The sequence below is a fragment of the Mustela lutreola genome, chromosome 15, assembly GCF_030435805.1.
Source record: "Mustela lutreola isolate mMusLut2 chromosome 15, mMusLut2.pri, whole genome shotgun sequence".
In the NCBI taxonomy this organism is placed as follows: Eukaryota; Metazoa; Chordata; class Mammalia; order Carnivora; family Mustelidae; genus Mustela; species Mustela lutreola.
The window spans coordinates 50,332,335-50,352,500 of NC_081304.1; the positions used below are offsets into that span (position 1 = coordinate 50,332,335).

The 20,166-nt window shown below is 58.7% G+C and overlaps 1 long non-coding RNA gene across 1 annotated transcript; it reads left to right on the top strand.

Annotated features, from left to right (window-relative positions):
* Positions 1-490: 490 nt before the first annotated feature.
* Positions 491-14,182, top strand: LOC131816750 (uncharacterized). Its single transcript, XR_009348165.1, has 3 exons — positions 491-925; positions 3,893-3,981; positions 11,788-14,182. It is a non-coding gene; the product is annotated as an uncharacterized LOC131816750 (long non-coding RNA).
* The last annotated feature ends 5,984 nt before the right edge of the window (positions 14,183-20,166 follow it).

Here is a 20,166-nt window from a genome sequence, read left to right on the forward strand (position 1 = left end):
CGGCCGCCAGTCTCTAGCAAGGAGTCCGAGATCAGTCAGGGCAATCTATGCCCTTCCCACACTCACGCTGTGAAACTGGGCCAATTGCTTTATCTTCACACAGGCATGAGCTTGGGGTTCCCCGGGAACGTGGTTTGTGCACACACCGGGGCCTTTACCGTGTTGTGTTTGTCCCTGAGTGTGCGGAAGGGCGGGTCCTGCAGCTGACACGGGGGGGAGCGGGGTCCGGGCAAGGAGCCTGGGGATGCTCGAAGGTGCCGCCATGCCCACCCTGCCCGCACCCTTCCAGGGCCTGACCGCCAGGGCCACGCGGCTTCTGTCGTCCTTCCTTCCTCCAAGGAAGACGGCGGGACCACAGCAGCAGCCCGTTCTCCAGACGCGGCTGGAAGTGCGGGAGCGTTTGCACCCTCTGTGAGCGTCAGAGGGCCACGGCCGGCAAGTATCCCAGGCCAGCCGGCAGCACGGGGTGGGCGCAGCCGGAAGTGCGGACCGTACGCCGGAAGTGCCGGAACTACGCCGGAACGTCCGCAGGCGTTCACAGGGAGCGTGGCAAGCTGCGGAGCAGGATGTCCCTGAGGTGCCTGGCCGGCCTGCGCCCAGCCGCCTGCTCCCCCAGGCCGGCTGCCAAGGCGCTGAGAGAGCTCGGCTATGAACACCCGCGCCTTACAGCTCAGCCCGTTGAGTAACCCCGTGACTCTTTTTCGAGCCCCGCGTTGGTGGGTGCCACGGGCGGCTGCGCACTTCGCCTCCATTGGCGTGGCTTAGGCGGCAGAGCTGGGCTTAGATCCTGCGGCGTGGGGGATGGACGTGCTCCAGAGTCTCCAGAGCCCACGCCCCCGAGGCCGCGAGAGACGGGAAATGCGTGCGCCTGGTATGCTGACGGCCCTGCGTGGTGCTCCCTAATTCTGAGGAACTGTCGTCCAAGGTGGGTGTCCGGCGGACCTTCCACTGCTCTCGCTGGTATCGAGCTGTCCCATCCCCCGTCCTTAAGAGTTAGTGGTCTGGGTCATCCAGTCTTAATCTCGTGCACTGCTCCAAACGACCTCCTCTCCAGCCCCCATTCAGCCAGGTATCCCGTGGGGTGCGACAGCCACGTGGGCAACAGGGGCCAAGGACGCCCCCTCTCCACCACTGGGGGAGCTGAGGGAGGGCAGTCCCCGGAGGCTGGGGCTCGGGGTGGGCTGCGTCCAAGCTGGTCCTTTCTCTCTGGGACGCTTCGGGGATTCTCGGGGACTCTGGTGGCAGCACCCTGGCATGGGTGGGTGGTCCTTCCTTCCCAGGTGCCCCTCAACCCTGGCTTCTTGCTGTGCACTCTGCAGACTCTGATGGGATCCACTGCCACCCATCCCAGAGCTAGCCTCTGTCCAGCAGACGTTCCTGCTTACCCTTTAGTGACCCCGGGAGGCTTGTGTGCTGTCATTGGGGTGCACGTGCAGCAGCCCACGTGGTCAAGGCCCGCTCAGTCCATGTCGGTATGGAAGGCTGCCTTGGGCTTATGACCAGGGAGGAAACCTCTTTCCCTGGGGGGAGGAGAGGGAAGGCCCCACAGAGCTCCGGACAGCCCCGTGGGACCTCGTCTTACCATCCCAAGTCTCCCTGGGCAGACCTCCGGAGTGTGTGACTTTGGGGTCAACCCTGTGTAGAGTCTCCTGAGATGACCCAAGGCATCGCTGTAGTGTGTGGATACTGAGCACCCTGTTCTCAGCCTGTGATGGGATGCAGCATCCCAGCATGGATCCCAGGGAGTCCCCCTCCACAAAGGCACACGCTGTTCCTCCTGCCCGACCGAGGACAGATCTCATCCCCTCCTGTAGCACTTGACTGCCCTGTGGTCTTTTTGGATGTGAAGAATGTGCCAGAAGTGACACTGTGTTGTTCAGGGCTGACCCCTGAGAGTCCATCCCATGCTCCCATTTCCCTGCAATCCTGCCCCCATGTAGCTGGGGGGAGGGGCCACCTGCAGAGAAAGGCCCTCGGGGAGGACAGACAGCAGGCCCTGCCTGCTGGATGTCTGCCCAGCGTGTAGGAGAGCTCCCGACCCCCACCGGCCAGCAGAGGGCCGCTGTGCATGTGTCCCCGCCCCGTCAACCCACACTCACAGGAGATGACCTGAGCCTGTGGTTCCTAGCCCCCAGATGCTGGAGCCGCATTGGGCGACTGGAACTGGGAGCCACAGCACGTTTTACAGGGAATGTGTGCTGCCATTGACGTGGGTTTGTGATAAGTCTCTGTACGTGACCTGGCAGGTTGACTGTGTGTCCTGAGGTGAGAGGCAGGGGAAGGGGTGCTGTGAGGGGAGACTGAAGGGGTCGTTGGGGAGCCCCCCTCTGCTGGGGACACGGGCATCACCTAGATCCCGGTCTTCCACTCCCAGGCTGCAGTCTACTGGGGGGGTGAGCGGTATTTCCCAGCCTCGCCACAGGCCTGCTGTCCCACCTCTCTGCACACATTTCTGCGCCCGTTGCTGGTGTAGGGTTCAGGCAATGCCCTACACCCCATTCTCCCGTGGTGGAAGTCCAGATCACCCAGACGGTAGAGACAGAGCCCTATGGGCACAGGTGGAGGCCAGCACGCTGCCTGGGGACCCTGCAGCCACAGCCTAGGGATCCCAGGAAACCTGGATGGACATTTGCTGGCTGCAGCAGGCCAGCAGTCCCACTCACCTTCATCGGGGCCGTTAACCCCCTCTCGTGGAAGGAGGGGCATCAGACACTTGGGGACCAGCTATGGAACCATACCGGAGGCACTGAGCTTTTCCAGCTCTGGCTTGGCTTCTGTTTCTGCCGTGAAAACGCTGTGTCCCAGACGGGACTTCCCCTTCCTGGACTCTGGGCCCTGTGGTGGGAGAGTGGCCGTGCTGTGGTTGCCTCGGGTGACAGTGATGGTACCACAGGCTCTGGAATGGGGCTTGCTTGTTAGTGCAGCAGCGGCAGGTGGGGCCCACTGGCCGGAGGGCCAGGACGCGGGGCAGTACGCAGGGCCGGCGGAGACGGAGGGAGCTAGCTGTAAGGTAGAAGGAGGGTGGAAGGTGGAATGAGGAGGGCGTGGTGGCCAAAAGCCTGCGGGGCTGGGAGGGAGCCGTCCGGGGAACCCCGGGAGCCCCTGCATTGGGTTGGGTCCCACCTCATGGCCAGCCGGCCATCAGGCAGGGCTGAGTAAAGGAGTCCCAGAGAAGCCAGAGGAGTCTGCGTAGAGGGCAGCTGGTTGGGGGCGTCCTCGAGGCGGCCTGGCTTGGGTGATCTCCCAGCAGAGTGCACTGGAGTCCCGAGGGCTCAGCTCTGAGCTGGTTCAGGGCCGTGTGCTTAGGAACTCACTCATTCATCGTTCCTTCAACCAACTACCATGTTGTGAGGACCTGCTCTCTGCTGGGCATGTTCCTCATGGGGCATAGAGGCATGGACAAGACAGAATGTAGCCAGCCCTCAGGAATTGGAAGTCGAGTAAACAGGTGACCCTGGCCTCCTGCCCACACCCTGCGTCCGCAGGGGAGGTGGTCTCTCCAATCCTCTCTGCCAGGACGTCTGCCAGCACCTTCCTGGCACCACTCGCCGGCTTACCTGGTGGCTGCGTGCCACACTTGGCCGGCGGCTTGAACCTCTGTCCCCACTCCCACATGCTCCTCTCTGTGTCAGCCTTTCTCATCCGTCCTGTGTGGACATGGACCCTCATGTGAGGATGGAGGTGTTTTCAGAGGAAATCCTCCATGTGAGGGATGGGGAGGTCCTGGCCTTTGGAAGCTGCTGCTTCCAACACTGGGGCCCCTGATGTCCTAGCGCAGGTGTGACCTTGACAGCCCCAGCAGTGACGGTTCTATCTGCTGCCCCAAATCCAGTTCCAAAAATAACATCTGTTAGACTCTCACGGACTCCGTCTCTAACTTCTGTCCCTACAGCTCCTTCACGCTCACATTGACAGCATCTCCGTTCCCCAGGGTGGTTGGAAAAATGAGCCGGAGTCCACCACGTCTCCTTCTCAGGGCTGGTAAGTGTTGCAAAGCAGACATCCTGTTTTCATTTTTGTTGTTGAAGAATGTGTGCTAAATTTCCACAACAGGGGATTCTTGTTATTAGTGAGGAGCTTTTATTAGGAGGGCTTTTTCCTCACTAGCAGAGTGGGAACCAGTAAGCGTGTTTCTGGGGTTGGGCGAAGGCTGGTCAGACGGAGGTCAGGAGGTCTAGTGGACACTTGTCGTTGGAGGTTGTTGCTGGCCGAGCAGCACGAGGGGTTTGCCTTCAACCTGTCTCAGAGCCATGATGAGGGGCACAGGCATCTTGGAGCCAAGAACACTGAGCCTCGGACCCGTGGCCGGCTTGGTCACCCTCCCTCCACCCCGTCCTCTGCTTCGGGACGTCCAGGTGGGAGGGTGATGTCCTCTGGCCTGTTGTAGATCCTTCCTCACATGCTTCCCGCCAGCCCTTCCCAGCCTCCGGCTAACAGCCCCAGCCAGGTGGCCCTTTCCTGAACCCCCGAGGCCATCTTTCCTCCGGGAGGCCCCGTAGAGCAGCACTGGTGGATGTTTTTATGGGTCATGTTCTGAACGTCACACCCGAGTTAAATCTGTGCTGATTCAATTAGAACACACAAGCTGAGGGACTTCTTCATCGTTCCATGACTGGGTCCTGGTTGAGCGGCTTCTCTCTGGACACAGCTGTCCTTGCTGCCGGGCTGCGAGCGAATGGCCGGGCCCTCCCTGCTCAGCCTGTGTGCCGAGTGGTCTTGCAGCAGGATGGCAGAACTGGAAGCCCATGGCCCTGCACACACGGGAAACTGAGCGCCGGGCGGCGGGGGTGGCACACTGCTCGGAGCCACACAGATAGGCTTCTGTCTGGGGTGGGGGGGGGGGATCAGCCCAAGGCCCGAGGGGCTTTAGAAGCTACACCTGAGGAGCTGGCCGGGGCTTGGGCCAGATGGGGTCCTGGCCTCCAGAAATGCCACGTCCTGCTGCCCCCAACCTGGGAATGTGTGATGTCCCCTTGCAGGAGGGGCTTCGCCGATGTGACTGATTCAAGGTTCTCACTGGGGGTGGGGTGATCCTGGATTATTGGGACACACACCAGCTCCGTGCGAGGAGCCTCCTACATGGGGGCAGGTGGGTCTGCATCAGATGAGGCGAGACAAGGGAGGCAGAGGCATGTGTGTGCACATGTGTGTATGTTGCTGTGTATGGGCTTGTGTGTGGAAAAGACAGACAGGGAGCTAGGGAAGCAGGTGGAGGATCGCTGCTGCTGCTGGAGGTGGAGGAGGGCCCCGGGGGCAAGGGCACAGTTGTGTCTGGACTCCTCGGAGACAAGAGAACACACTTGCCTGGGGAGCACGGCCCCGAATTTAGACCTCGTGACTCCAGAGCTGCAAGAGAGCGTGTGGTGACTTTTCCCAGTGGCCGCGGGAAACCCGTTAGAGGCATGACAGCCTGCCTCTAGTTCAAGAGGGAGACGGGCTGTGAGCAGTGCGTCTCGGTGCTGACCGTGACCTCAGGGTGACGGGGATGGCAGTGGCCTGGAAGCCACCATCCACTCTGAGTGCTCAGAAATACCTTTCCACCATGCGGTCCCAGTTTCAGTCTCCTGGAATGAAGAACAGACAACAGACTTAAACTGATGCCTGCCTTCCTTCGCTGGTGGACTATCATGGGCTGGCCTCACGGGGTTCTCCACCACGTGGACAGTTTCCATGAGCCTGGGGGAATGGTTCTTGGGGACTGCCCGCTCCTGGACCCCCCCAGAGCCCTTCTGTGCTGGTCACCCACTGGCTTCCAGCGCCGGAGGCCAAGTTCCGGGAGGCTCGCCCCAGCCCGTACATGTCCTGCACTCCAGGGTGCCTGGTGGAGGTGGGGGTGCATCAGCCGTGCTCAGGGAGGGGTTGCCCCATGGTTTGACCAGGGGGTGTGACTGGCCATCAAGGACCTACTTCCCTGAGAAAGGAGGGTCCTCCATTGGGGCAAAGACTGTCAGTGATCTTCTCTGCTCATCCAGGTGCTGAGGTCCTGCATCTCAGAGAGTAGCATGGAAGGATCTAGGGCGGGTGGCGCACCCACCGTGCTGCAGCTGGAGCCCGACATGCTTGCTGGAGGGCGGAACCGAGGGGTTGCTGAAGCACCAGAGGAGCATGTTGGGCAGGAGTCAGGGAACATTTAGGGAAACATCCACCTACAGGAATCTCGGGGCCTGATGAGAGCTGACGCCCTCCCGTGCTCCTCACTGAGCAAGCAGGTGGGACCCACCCGGACCATGTGAGGCTCCCTTCTGTCTTCGGGCTGTCCTGAGATCCTGGGGCGCAGAAGGGCAGGTTGGAAAAGGCAGGAAACAGGTCAGGCCAGGGAGGCTAGCCCTGTGACACCTGGGTCCAGCCAGCAAGGTTGCCTTGGGATGTCTACCCTCCATACTGCTAGAGAGCAGCGTTTGTGGTCCTGGTCCTTGGGTAGGGTCCTGCTTGGTGCCCCACATCCACCTGCTGTTCCCTTGGGCTTTCAGTCTCATGGACACAGCGTGCACCTGCTCCATCCCCCAGCCAGGCAGCCATAGCTGACTCAGGGTCTGTTCCGCAGCAGGTGTCAGGCCAAGAGGCAGCGTGAGCTCCTGTGCTCCTGCATGGGGATCCAGGTATGGGCATCTGGGCGCTGGGAGCCCTGTGCCCACTTCATGCTGTCTTGGACGTCAGCATTCATCTGCAGTGTAACTGTCGCCCTAGGTGGAGCTCCTTTGTGCAGTACACAACTGGAACAACCACACAGGATGGCCCTGATGAGGTGCTTGGCCTTGGGAAACTGTCTGACCTCTCAAAGCCTCTTTCTCTTTTGTAAGATGGGAGTAGTGAGAACACGCCCTCAGAGTGCTATCGTGACTCCTGTGGGCTCTGGAATAAGCCACTAGTAAGCAGGCGTGGTGTCATCATGGCCGTCCTTGTCCTGTTCAGAAAGGTGGTCCAGGCAGGCCTGGCCTGAAGTCACACAGCAGCAAAGGGCAGAGTCGCATGGGCTCAGACCTCCAGAGTCTGAGGGACTTCGTGCTTCTTCCCCTCAGTTTCTAGGCAGAGGACAGGTGAGGGGGAAAGGGCCACCCTGGAGCTACCCGGGGAGGGGCTGGCACCGCCGTGGATTGGACCACAGTCACAGGAAAGGAAAATGAAGTGACAGTCCCCAAGCGTGGTCTCTCTGTTTCCGATTCAGCTTTGTCTGTCAACAGCCAGTATCGTCATCACAGGCCAGGGGGACCTGGGTCTTTAGGAACCTCTATCACCATGACAGAAATCTCAGCCCTGGCAGAGATACTCCTCCAAATCACACTGCACACTCCCACCCCCATCTTGGGCGTGTGCCTCTTATTTGAAGAGTTGATTGGGAGGCTTTGCAGCCCCATGAAGAGATGTTTTGTCCCTCATCCCATTAAGGGTTCACTCAGCTGGGTGGAACAGCAGGAACAGCCACGGGGCAGCCAACCCCGTGACGGGCAGATGGCTCACGTCACATCGCGGCTTCACGAAGCACCTGCAGTCACTGTGCAGCTGGTGCCACTGTCCAGGGCGAACCGGGGCCCTGTCTGTGTACCGCCTGCATGGCCTGCCCACCCCTGGGCCTTTGCTTACCACCTGCCAGCTCCAGTGCTCCACCCAGCACCCTGCCTGCATCCCAAGCCAGCTGCAAGCGGGAGCCCCAGGTTCTGAAGTCCTGGCCCCTCCACCTAGTAGGCTGTTCTCCACCAGGGCAGCGGTGTCTCCCAACCTGGGCCAGAGTGAGCCAGGGTCGTTCCGCATGACAGGGAGCCAAGCTGGGGTGAATGCAGTGGAAGGACACCACTCAAATCCTACAGAGTCCAGGACAGCCTCTCAGCAGGGAGTGTCAGCAGTCTGGTGGCTGGGAAGCACGTGCTGTGTGGCGGGGTGGACACAGAGTGCATGAGGGGCAGACCCCGCAGACCAGAGTGAGTGAGCTGGGGAGACCCTGCCAACTAGAGCTTATGAGCTGGGGAGACCCCCCAGACTAGAGCACGAGAGCTGGGGAGACCCCACAGACGAGAGCGCGTTAGCAGGAGACCCCCACCGACCAGGGTTCGTGAGCAGGGGACCCCACAGTCCAGAGTGCCCAAGCCAGGGAGGTGCCACAGACCAGGGTGCGTGAGGGGGAGACCCCACAGACCAGAGTGCATGAGCCAGGGAAACTCCGAAGACCAGAGTGCAGAGTCAGGGAGACCTCGCGGACCAGAGCTTACAAGCAGGAGACCCCATAGACTAGAGCACGTGAGCGGTGGACCCCCGCAGACCAGGGCACATGAGCAGAGAACTCTGCAGATCAGTACGGGTGAGCCAGGGACCCTACAGACCAGAGACCGGGAGCCCAGGATACCCCGCATACCAGAGTGCATGAGCGGGAGACCTCACAGACAAGAGCACGAGAGCGGGTGACCCTGCAGAACATAGTGCATGAGAAGGGGAATCCCTCAGACCAGAGCGCCTGAGCTGGGGACCCCGCAGACGGGCTGTTACAGCAGGTGCCTTCCAAGCACACACTGTGTCCCAGGTGGGCCCTCCCTGCTGTCCATGGGTTCATTCTTCTACACCCTTAAGTCCACAGCAACCCAGGGGGCAAAGGGTTGTTTTTACCAACTACCCCCCACCCCATTTTACAGACAGAAACTGGGGACAAGGGGTTTAGTACTTTGCCCCAAATCTCATGGCTCCTGGTCTGCATGCTGTGGGCAGAATCCAGGTGAGCCCTGGCCTCTGGGAACCGTGGAGCCCAGATTTTGTGCCGCCCAGACACGGGAAGGCTGGGACTCCGCCCCTCAGAACCCACGAGACTCTAACAAGCTGCCCGCTGCCCCTTAAGTGTCCCTGGGGGATCTGGAATCAGTGTCCCCGGGGGGGCCGGACATCCATGCGTGAGGCGAGGCCACAGCAGCCACTCAGGCCAGGCTCTGAGGCAGGGTCTGTCTGGCCCTGCACAGCCTCTGTGGCCCCAGTGTCCATGGTTATGGCTACGTCCCTCCATCTGTCTCTGTGTCCGTGTGTCCTCTCCTCTGTGTCTGTGTCTGGTAAGGACGCTTGTGTCTGGGTTGGGGGATGATCCAGGACTGTCTCATGATGAGATCCTTCGTTTATTTATATCAGGCAAGACCCGTTAAAGGTAACTGCCACAGGTTGCAGAGTCACAAACGCAGACGTGCCTCTCTAGCGGCCACTATTCAGCTCTCTCCGGACCGCAATGTCTGACGGAGTGAGCGCAGTCCTAAGAGTAAAAGCGCCACTGCTCACGGGGGACGAGAGATCTAAGAGGAGGCACTTGTGCACGTGAGAGGGGCTGGATGACCCACGGGAGACACTGCGGGCTTGGCTGGCCACGGCCCGTGGGAGTGCCCAGCACTCCAGGCACCGGGGGCTATAGGCTGTCCGTGGCTGGGGGCTAAGTGTGCAAGGTTACAGGCCCGGCACGAGGGGTGCTGCCCTTCACACCCCTTCAGCCGGGCACAGCCTTGGGACTGGCTCAGCGGGCGGGTAGAGTGCACCTGAGGTTCAGTTAGGGCCGGGGTGAGTCCGGCAAGAGCACGTTCACACACAGTGCTGGATACCGCAGCACAGGGCAAAGAGAGAGGAGGAGGAGGACCCGGCTGCCCGAGGCAGGGTCCTGAAGGCACATGCCCCGCCGAAGGGGCCTGCAGGCTGAGGGACATGGAGGCTATGGGGAGCCATAGGTTCAGGGGGAGGGACAGCCTAGGAGGAGGCAGAGTGGGGGAAGGGAAGGGCTCAGAAAGGGGAGGAGGAGGAGCAGGTAGGAGGAAGTGGTACCTGGGGCTCTGGGAGCAGAAAGCATGGCCGGAGTGAGCTGAGTGCATGGCGGGGGCTGGGTACGCAGGTGAGGGCACGAGGTCCGGTCAGCGGGCAGGTTGGTGGGTTTGCGGATAGTCTCCAGCTGTGCTCGCCATCAGGTGTGGCCCAGGGAAGGAACCTTCATGGATGGAACCTGATTTAGGGGATGTCTGCTCCCTTGGGGAGTGGCAGGGTCCAGGAGACCCTGGGCTCTCCACTCTCCAGCAGGTGCAGGCCTGAACACAGAGCAGAGGGAACTGGGAGGCCAGAGGGATGGTGTGCACAGCGCCCCACGGGAACAGAAAAGAGAAGCCTGACTCGCAGGGGGAAGTGCTGGGCTTTGAACCCAGGGAGATCTGAACCCAAAGCGCAGGTCTGCACCCCACACTGCGCCACCTCCTGGTCATGGAAGGCTGCAGGTGGGAGAGTGGGTGGGGGGGCCAGCCACCTGTGCGGATGCACAGTTCCGCTGGAGGTGGGGTGTCGGTACCCTAACGGCCCTGCACCCTTCAGACCCACAGAAGCATAAATGAGCTCGGCTCGCTTTGACGCTGGTCTCGGCTCCCAAAGACCCGTCAGCTCAGGGGAAACTGAGGCAGCGTGACCCTTTGTCCTGCCGTCACAAGGCAGGCTTCCCCGGAGCATGCTCAGGCTGGCGGGGCAGGCAGCTGTCCCCACCTCCTTGGTCGAGCGCCAGAGACCCAGGGAGGCCAGGGCGAGGCCGACTTAGAGTCCACAGATGCTCTGAGGGCCCCAGGCAGGGCGTGCCCTCCCCGCTCCCTATCCTGTTACTTCCCCCCAGGGGATGTTTCCTGGCCGTTATCACATGAGTGCTTGGCTGGGTCTCGGTTTGTCAGGGCAAACATCAGGCATGTGCTAATGGTCCCTTAAACCATGGCCAGTTGGGTCTTAATGTCTGTTCAATGACACCTGCTATGAAGGCTCCCTTAACAGAGCTCTTAATGACAGACAAGGGGCTGTTAGACCTCGGACGCTTAGCCCACAGCCACGGATGGCAGCCTGCCCCTCCGGAGGGCCGAGGGGAGGGGCTGGGGGGAGACGCCTAGAGCCCCCCTTGTTCTGCTGGGCCCCTGAGAGTGGGGGACACAGAAGTGGCTCTGGGGGGATGTGGCCAACACCAGAGCCCATCCTGTTTCCTGTACAGACCACTGACCTGCGCTCAGAATGAACACCAAGCCCTCAGTTTCCCGTGTGGGGTTGGGGGTAAGAAATACCAGGGACGGGGAGCCGGAGACGGGTCCCTCCCTGCCGGGTCCCTCCTAGCAGCAAGCAGGTCCCTCCCTGCCATCCTGCCCCAGCCTCAACCTCCACACTCGGGTGCGGGTGCGGGGCAGAGATGGCTTGTGAGGGTGCGTGGAGACGTCACTGGCCGGCACATCCGTTCTCAGACGCTCTCTTTGTCCTCACACCTCTCCCCTTGTGGTACTGAGGCGCGTCCAGGCAGCTGGTGCCTGCTTGCTCCTGGGGCACCTGTCCCCCTCGGGAGGAGGGGTCTCTAGGTGTGGGGATCGTTGGTCACATACAAGTAACTGGAAGCCTTCCACGATGAACAGAATGTCCCCTGTGCTTGACAGGTGCGTGGGACCAGAGGCCAAAGCGGTTAGCACGGCCGGCCTGCTGGGCACTCTCAGACGGAAGCATACCCGGGAGTTTGCCAGTGGCCAGGGAGGTAGGACGCTCCATGAGGAGGGGACGGTGTGTGGAACAAGGGGTCACAGCAGGGCACCCACGTCCCATGGACGACAGGACAGGGAGCTCCCGAACGCCCTCTGAGGGGGCGCTCAGAACTGCGGCTGAACACCTAGCATCTTCCTCGAATACAATTAATTCTTCCCATCAGCAGGGAAGTTAAACATTTTTATATTGAAATTAACAAGAATATATCACAGTAAAACAAACATTGCATGATTCTTTTTTTTTTTTTAGGATAGAATTTTTGAAAGTGAGGTATGTTTTGTGTCTCCCCAGGCCTTGCTGAAGTGTCCGTGGCAGTGTCGGCGCTCGGGGCCCGAAGGACAGGAGCATCAAGGGGCTACTGACGGTGAGGGGTCACTCCGGGAGGTTCTCATCTGGGAGTGAGCTAGGAGCAGAACCCCATTGGAAATAAGCGAGGCGGACGGTTCGCGCAGGACTGAAGCCAGGGCTCCAGCTTGGATCCTGCTGGAACGGCCAATGTAGAGGCCCCGTGGAGGGCAGGACAGTTGGGAGGAGCAGAGGGGTCCGCCTGGAAAGACCTTTGAGGCTCAGAGCCCGTGGCACTGGCTGGGACTGCAGGCCCCGTGAAGCATCTGGCGTCTGCACCCGCTCACCATGCCACCGTGCTGGGTGCTCATGGCATCAGTAACCGCACAGTGCGGCCCCACGGAGTACTTCCCGCACACCTGGCAGTCTGTGGGGTCACATTCTCCAGAGCACGTTCGCCCGCGAGACAGCTGCTGAAGCAAGAGCTGTCTGGAACTAAGTAGAACACGGCTGACAGGTGCCCAGGAGCACGTCCGGAGCCCAAAGCCCCTCCAGCCCGTCACTGTCCCTTTGGTCCCACGTGGTCAGAGGTTCCATTCACGTGTTTCTGGAGAGAAGGCAAATGAGCAGCGTCTCTCGTGAAACTTTGTCCTTTTACTCAGAAAGGAATGTGCTCACCAAAATTTCTATCTGTGCTCACGGACAGGAACCGGGGCGCGTGGCCGACGTGGCCACAGGGAGCCTGGGAAGGTGAGCCGTCATCAGGAAGCATGGCCGCCCCAACAAGCTCAGGGTCCTCTCAGAGAACAAGGGGGTATGGTGGACATGTGTTGGCTGAGGTGGCTGTCCCCACCGTCCTGGGATGTGATTACCATTTTCATAATTTGACGGAGGAGGAGATTAAGGGACAGGCAAGCCAGGTCATTTCTTTCCTGAAGACTACATAATAGACGGGGAACCGTATCTCTATGAGACCATAGGCAACCTGAGAGCAGGACTGTGTGTGTGTCCTTTGCCCTGTGTAGCTGTGACCCCATCACCAGACAGAATGTCACTTGGATCAATGCCTGATCGAATGCCTCGTTGATGGCCCAGTAAAGTCCCGTGCATGTCTCAGGCTTCCCCGTCCTCCCTCTCAGAGGAAAGAGTTCCAAAAGCCTCCCCATGCCGGCATGCAGTTCCTCTGGGCCCAGGCAGCGTGGGTGTGCCAAGAGGACCAGTTTCGGCCGACTGCCAGCCCAGCCACGTTCAGCTGAGCTCACCAGAACCAAACAAGGCCTGAAGTGTCTCAAGGAGTGTTTTTAACAAGTTGTAAATAATATCTCACCAAGTCCCATCGCTGCCTAGAATTGATGCAGCTGGTGAGAAGTAGTCATGATCCCGTGAATCATTTGTCCATTTACAAGAACATTTCATTCACCTCCTTCCAGAAGGATGCACAGAACACGCTTTAAAAGAAGGCGTAACTGGTACTGACATATGGGAAGGCTGTGTTGCATTCCAATTCCTCACTGGCTCATGCGGTGTGTGCAAAAGAAGGGATACTTGTAATTACTGGGGATTTTTTTTAAAAAATACAGATAATTTGTCTTAAGAAGAAACATGGGCATCTGCAGAATGATGACTTTGTCTCCCCGTGGTCTGCTCTTGGGTTAGAAACATGGCCGGTACCCTGCCATGTGATTGCTGGCTTCTGGCCCTGCTCTCTCACTCTCGAAGGAAGAGCGTATGTCTCAGCCTCCTGCAGAACTACCCCGCTCTTGCCTCTTGTCGCCCCTGCTAAGGCTGAGCATGGATCTCCGTATGTTGGCACATGAACTAAGGAATAAGCCTCTGGAAGAAAGTCAGAATATCTCTAATGGGGAAGTCTTTCCTGCTACAGCAACCATCCATATGACAGTTGGGCTTAAGGAGGAAGGGGGGGAGCTTGGATGACCAGGGTTGCATCAGCCCGCAAACTGAGCAGCCACGCCTCGTAACAAAGCATCCCGACCCTCAGTGACTTGAGACAAAGGCTATTCTCATGACCAGGGCTCTGCGGGTTCACCTCACTACAGCTGATCTGGGCTACCCTCATTCTGGGGCGGGCGAGCGGGGCATGGCTTTAGGCTCCTGAGTAGACTCGGGTCTTTTCCTCGGGTTTCTGCAGAGGCCATATCTGAAGTGGTGCCTCTGCCTGGTGCATAACCTTCTCGGGGGATCCCAGGAATGCAAGCTTGCCCTCCAGGGCACAAGGACGTGGCAAGCCTCTGGAGGCATTGCATCAAGAATATCTCATTAGCCCAGACAGGTCACATGGTCCACCCATATGGACCACCATGGTGCACCTCCCTCCCAAGGGCAGGGAGCAGAGCCTGGCCTTGGGGCTCTGGGGATGGGGGAGGGGCTGTGGTGCCTGGGAAAGTGCTGTGGGGGAGGGGGAGAGGCTGTGGGGTGGGGGGAGGGGCTGTGGTGCCTGGACAAGGGCTTTGGGGAGGGGGGAGAGGCCGTAGGGCCTGGGGAGGGTCATGGGGCCGGGGGTGGGGCTGTGGTGCCTGGGGAAGGGCTGTGGGGAGGGGGTAGGGGCTGTGGTGCCTGGGCAAGGGCTGTGGGGAGGGGGGAGGGGCTGTGGGATGGGGGGAGGGGCCGTAGGGCCTGGGGAGGGGCATGGGCCGGGGGTGGGGCTGTGGGGCTGGTGGGGGGGAGAACTGTGGGCCAGGGGAGGGGCTGTGGGGCCTTGGGAGGGGCATAGGGCTGGGGGAAGGCTGAGAAGTAAGAGCTATAATGAGGCAGTGAATCCTCCAAACTGGAGATTCAGTCTGTCCCAGAGGAAACCATGGGGTAGTTGGGTGGGGTAGGGGGAGCAGAGAAACGCAGGAGAAGCAGAGGAGATACACGGAGTGGGCAACAGGTGGAATGTGCATGGGGAGGGAAAGGGCAAATCTCTCCCAGATCCCCCAAGTCCGGGTTTCTGCCCCAGAAAGGTGAGAGCCACAGGTATAGGTGGGGCATTCCTGAGGGACACATTCCACATGTTGCCAAGATCCTCGGGGATGCAAAGGTCACAGCAGCACCTGCCTTCCCCTGCAGAGAAGCTGTGACCCCTAGTTTCCCCACAGTCAGTCGGTCTGTTAGCAAATACCCCATGGAGGTCTGGATGGCGGGCGGGTGAGCAGACCTGCACCAGCGTGGGTCTCCTTCCCACCACCCTTGGCTGCTACCCGGCCTCTGTTCCCCGGGCCCCGCTTTTCTGACAGTCTCTTGCCCAGTCACCAAATCGACTTCCCTGTTAGCAAGCCACACCGGTTGCCACTCCTTCAGAAGACCTCCCCTTCCCCTTCCCCAGGATTCTGCTTTGTGGCTCTCATTAGCATTTCCCTCCTGTCCCCCTGAACATTTCTCTTCAGTGTCTCTTCCTGGTGCATTCGAACATTCAAGGAGGGGAATGTCTGCAGCAGAGGTGGAGAGAAGCACTGAACAGTAAATGGTCCAAAATCTTTTGCCTTGGAAGCGCCGGGAGCCTCCTGCTGTGGTGTTGACTGTGAGACCTCCTGCCCCATGTCAGCAGTGACCCCAGTGACAGCCACCCCCCACCCCCCACCCCCGCCTCCTCTCATTAGCAGCATTGGCGGAGTCCTTTGCACTGCCCTTCTGGGCAGGCCTGCAGCCAAGGGAGCTGGACCACCCAGGGCCTGGCAGGGGGCGGGTTGCTCTCCTGACCACACCGCACGAGGGGAAGGAGGCTCAGGTTTCACCTACAAATTTCTTTTTTTTTTTTTTTTTTAAAAGATTTTTTTTTTATTTATTTACTTGAGAGAGAGACAGTGAGAGAGAGCATGAACGAGGAGAAGGTCAGAGAGAGAAGCAGACTCCCCATGGAGCTGGGAGCCCGATGCGGGACTCGATCCCGGGACTCCAGGATCATGACCTGAGCCGAAGGCAGTCGTCCAACCAACTGAGCCACCCAGGCGTCCCTCACCTACAAATTTCAACACCTGCTTCTTCCACAATCAGGGACCTTCCACCTGCCTTTCCGCACGCTCCCGCACTACCCCCTGCACTCCTCTAAAAATGCCCCGTGCTAGTCTGAGTTCCTGCCCACTCTCTTTCTGCCTCCATCACGTGTAAATGCCACCTCCTCCATAAAGCCCTCCCTGATTCCCTGGCAGGAGTCATCCACACTGCCTCTCTTCTGGGGCGTGGGGCGTTCGTAACAGTGTAACTTATCTCCTTCCCCGCCTGACTGTGCTTCCTGGCCATGGGGAATTTGCCTCAAACTTTGCTTTCCTCCAGTACCTAACTAATGATTCCAGTGGAGTAGGTCCTCAATAAATAGGCGAGAATTCATCAAATTGGGGTGGGAGTGGCAATCGGAGAAGCGACCTGATATGTACTTAAGAGCTCCCGTCCCCAGCTTGTTGCTTTGGAAAAGAGAGTGAAATCGTTTTTTTATTGAATCTGCTCTTTGCAGAGTGATTTTGTGCTCTTTGTTGGGCCAATTACAGTTATGAGGATGAATTATGACAGGCGGGCACCCGCATGCCTGCATTACCGTGTGCTGGCTGTGTCATTAGTGGCCGGCATCTAGGAGGGGAGTTTGTTGATGTTTCCATCAGAAAAAAAAAAAGAAAAGAAACATTAGGATCCATAAAAAACAACGAGCAATGACATTTTCCTTTTTATTGGTCATTTTAAAACATTCGCTGATAATTTCCCCTATGCTTAATAGGCACATGCTTGTGTCTTTAGGTAAATCCAAAATTTGCAGAAACGCATTCTTACGATTGTTCAGCTTCCTCCCATCGAAGCCCAAATGAACAACTTCCCAAGGCAGCAGGCGTGGGGTTCCTGGAGGGCATTGACCCAGCCATACAGGTTACCCGGGGCAGAATGACTCACCTGAGAGTGAGCACTGACTGTCCAGCTGTCCTCCAGCCAAGGGGGTTTAAACCTGAGAGCATTTATCCTGTTTTGCATTTGAATTAAAACAGGATGAGCCCATCTAACAGGTTCCAGTCCTTTCTGCAGATAATTAAGAGCAGGATTGAGGTCCTGTTTCTGGGGACTGAAAGCAGCACAGATGGGAACAAAGTCTGGGCTCTGGAGGGAGGGGCCTCCGCAGCCTTCAGGATGCCCACAAGACCCACCCTCCTGTCTGTATTGTGGAGCTGGACAGACCTCTGAGTAGGTTCCGGTGTGTGTGACTTTGATCATGTGTGTGTGAGCGTGAACATGCACATACCCGTGTGTTTGTGTCTGTGTGTTAGTGCATGGGGACATGTGTGTACATGTGCACGTGTATCTCCAAGTGAGCATGTGGGTCGTGTGTGTACGTATGTGATCATGTGTGTCTGCCTGTGAGTGTGATCATCTCTGCATGTGAATGAGTGTATACGTGTGTGTGAATGTGTGTACATGTATGCAGATGAGTGTGAGCACGTGTCTGCATGTGTGTGAGTGTGAGCATGCATGTACACGTGTGAGTGTGTCTGTGTTAGTGCATGGGGAGCATGTGTGTACACGTGCACACGTGTCTCCGTGTGAGTGTGCACATGTGGGTCATGCATGTACATGTGATCGTGTGTATGCTGTGTGATTGTGCGTGCATGAGAATGAATGATTGTATGGATGTGCATGTAAGTGTGTGTGCGTGTGAGCACGCATGACTGTGTGTTCCCATGTCTCCAGAAGTCCCCCGTGGTGAGTGAGTGGGGACGAGAGGTCAAGATATGCTGCAGGGCTGGGGCTCCGTGCAGCACCAGGGAAGGTAGGCAGTGGCTAGCAGGCAAGGGGGCCAGGCCCCGTCTGTGTGTGCTCCTGGCTGCGCCCCATGGGCGTGTAGCCTCTCCCTGAGCTGAGCGTGTCTGCCACAGGCCCGCCAGTGCCTTGGGCTTCTCTGGGACCAACACACAGGTTACTCCTGCATGTCTGCTGGGCCTTGGCAGCTCTCCATCTGCCCTCTTGCTTCCTGTAGCCCGCTTGGCTCTCTTTGGCTCTGCAGACATTTCCTGCCTGCACTTTTTCTGACACCAAGTAGCCGTGTTTGAACCTGCTTTCCCTGGAGGCTCCCGTGCGAGGCTGTGAGCACACCAGAGTTCCCACCCCGTGGGCCTGGGTCCTCCTCCAAGTTTGTGTCCCCCGAGACCGTCACGGGCCTGGGCCCAGAAGAATAGGCCATCCTTGTCTGTATCCCTGGGAGTGTGTGCGATGGTGCATGATTGTAAGCAAGGTTTTCCCAAGTGGCAGGAAATGCTGGGTCTTACCACATGGGCTTTAGGTAATCCTTGTGTTAAGTCAACAAGCAGGTGATTATTTCTGTGATTCCTCCTGAAATCATTTCATGATTCATTTGCTCATCCATGTGCTTGAATAGTTATTCAGCAAACATTGAGCAAGCACCTATTGATGCCAGTGGGTATGAGCTGTTGTGCAGGAGCCAGGTTCTAATCGCAGCTGATCACCGCACCCAATCGCTCAGAAGCCTGTTCGCTTATCTGTTCAGGGGGCCTCCTGAGGCTGATCAGAGGATCTTGGTACAATTCCATGTTAAAGGTCCCGTAGTTCTCCACCGCTGTCGCTGGCATGGGTGCCCTCACCATTAAACCCCAAGGAGGCTCACATTCCAGCAAAGGCAGGGACGAGGGTTCCCTGTAGTCTGTTCCATCCCAGGGGATCAGGAGAGGCTGAGGGAGGAGGCAGGTCCTTCCAAGCTGGGCCTTGAAAGATAGTTAAAAGGCTACTAGTCAGTGGTAGTGGGCAGAGGGGAGGCATCCCAGGAAGATGGAGGAGCATGAATGGCTGGGTGGATTGAGGATGGTGGCCGTAAAGAGGAAGGTTGTGTGGCCAGATTACAGAGAGCCTTAAAGAGCCTCGAATGCCAAACCAAGTGGGCTATCTGGGTTGTATTCTGCTGGCCGTGGGGAGGGATTCCAGCATCTTAAACAAGGGAGCAGTGGGATCCGATCAGTGCCGAGGGGACAAGTTGCCATTATAAAAATAAATACGTTACCCTGGACTAAGGAAGTTGGCAGGAATGCTAGGCCAGATTTTCAATGTTCCACCTGTGTGTGCTTGCTTCCTGCTGCAGGAAAAGGGGCCAAGAAGGGGGATGTCACGGGAGCTTGGAGGCCTCTCGTCCAGAGCAGGCAGCCAACTGGGCTTGCTAGGGACTGCGAGGAAGGGGGTGTGACACGGGGCCTCTGGCCACGTGCCGGGCTTCCTCCTATCCTCACTGCCGCAGCAGCTCCAGGAAACCCAGAGGAACCACACACAGGATATGGAGGTAAGGAAGGAGTGATGGGGCCCACCTGAACTTGCTCTGTGACTGAGATCACTTACTTTTCCCAAGACACGGTGTCCCTGTCGCTGTGGGAGTTCGGTGGCACTGGCCATGGCTGTAAGGACGTGGGAACAGCGTGAATGTCTGAGATGCACTGTGGGGCACACAGCAGGTGCTCATCAAACGGCAGCTGTGGGGGAGTGGGGGCTTTGGAGCCCGAAGAGGCTCTCACACCTGCTCCCACCTCCCACCACTCCTGCTCCCAGCCTCGCGGGCTACCTCCCAGGCTGCGTGTGGGGTTGTTGGCACATACACGGTCGGAGGGCAGAGCCCACAGGAAGGTTGCTGGAGGCCGCCTTCTGCAGGGCAGGGGGAGCTCCCGCGGTCAGATGTGCGGGGACTACAATGCAGGAGTGCGGTTCCCAAAGGGGGCTCAGTCCCAGGGGAGTTTCCGAGTCCTCCTCTCCTCAGGCTGAGCTGTGAGGGTGAGGGGCTGATAGGGAGGCTCTCTGCCCTTGCCCGCGAGGAGTCCTACCCACGGCGGGGGGGGGAAAAAGGCTCAGCAGAGAGCCCCCGAGGAGCTTGCGGCCCGGCCACCTCCCAGTCGCCATCTCCAGAGGGTCTGTGAGCCATAAGACCCACGGAGGCTGTGCCTGAATTCCCGACCCACAGGGACACTGAGTCCATGGCTCTAAGTTATGGCTGATTTGGGGTGGTGGCTGTGTGGTGGTGAATCAGTGACGGAGATGTTTGCTGCCGGCGCAGGGGTGCTCCTCCCTGTGTTTCCCCCTCCTTGTCCCCTCATCTGGACTGCGGGGCTGGGAGAGAAGCCCGGTCCTCCCCACGGACGAGTGTGTATGCATGGTCTGGGGGCCACACCACGGCCTTCCCTCTCCTTACATATCCAAACACTGGTCCTCCTGCTGCCCGCAGGAGAAGGGGGCGTCTCCGTTTACACCTTGGGGCCTGTGCTGAAAAGGAGGTTTCTGTTTAGAAGAAAGAACATTGCTGCTGGTTTGGGGCTCAGCGTTAGGTACCGAGCGGCAGAACAGGGGGCAAAGGTCAGGCGATGCCGTTAGACCATCATCCTGACCACCTACCAAAGGGCTTTGGACAAAACCCACTGC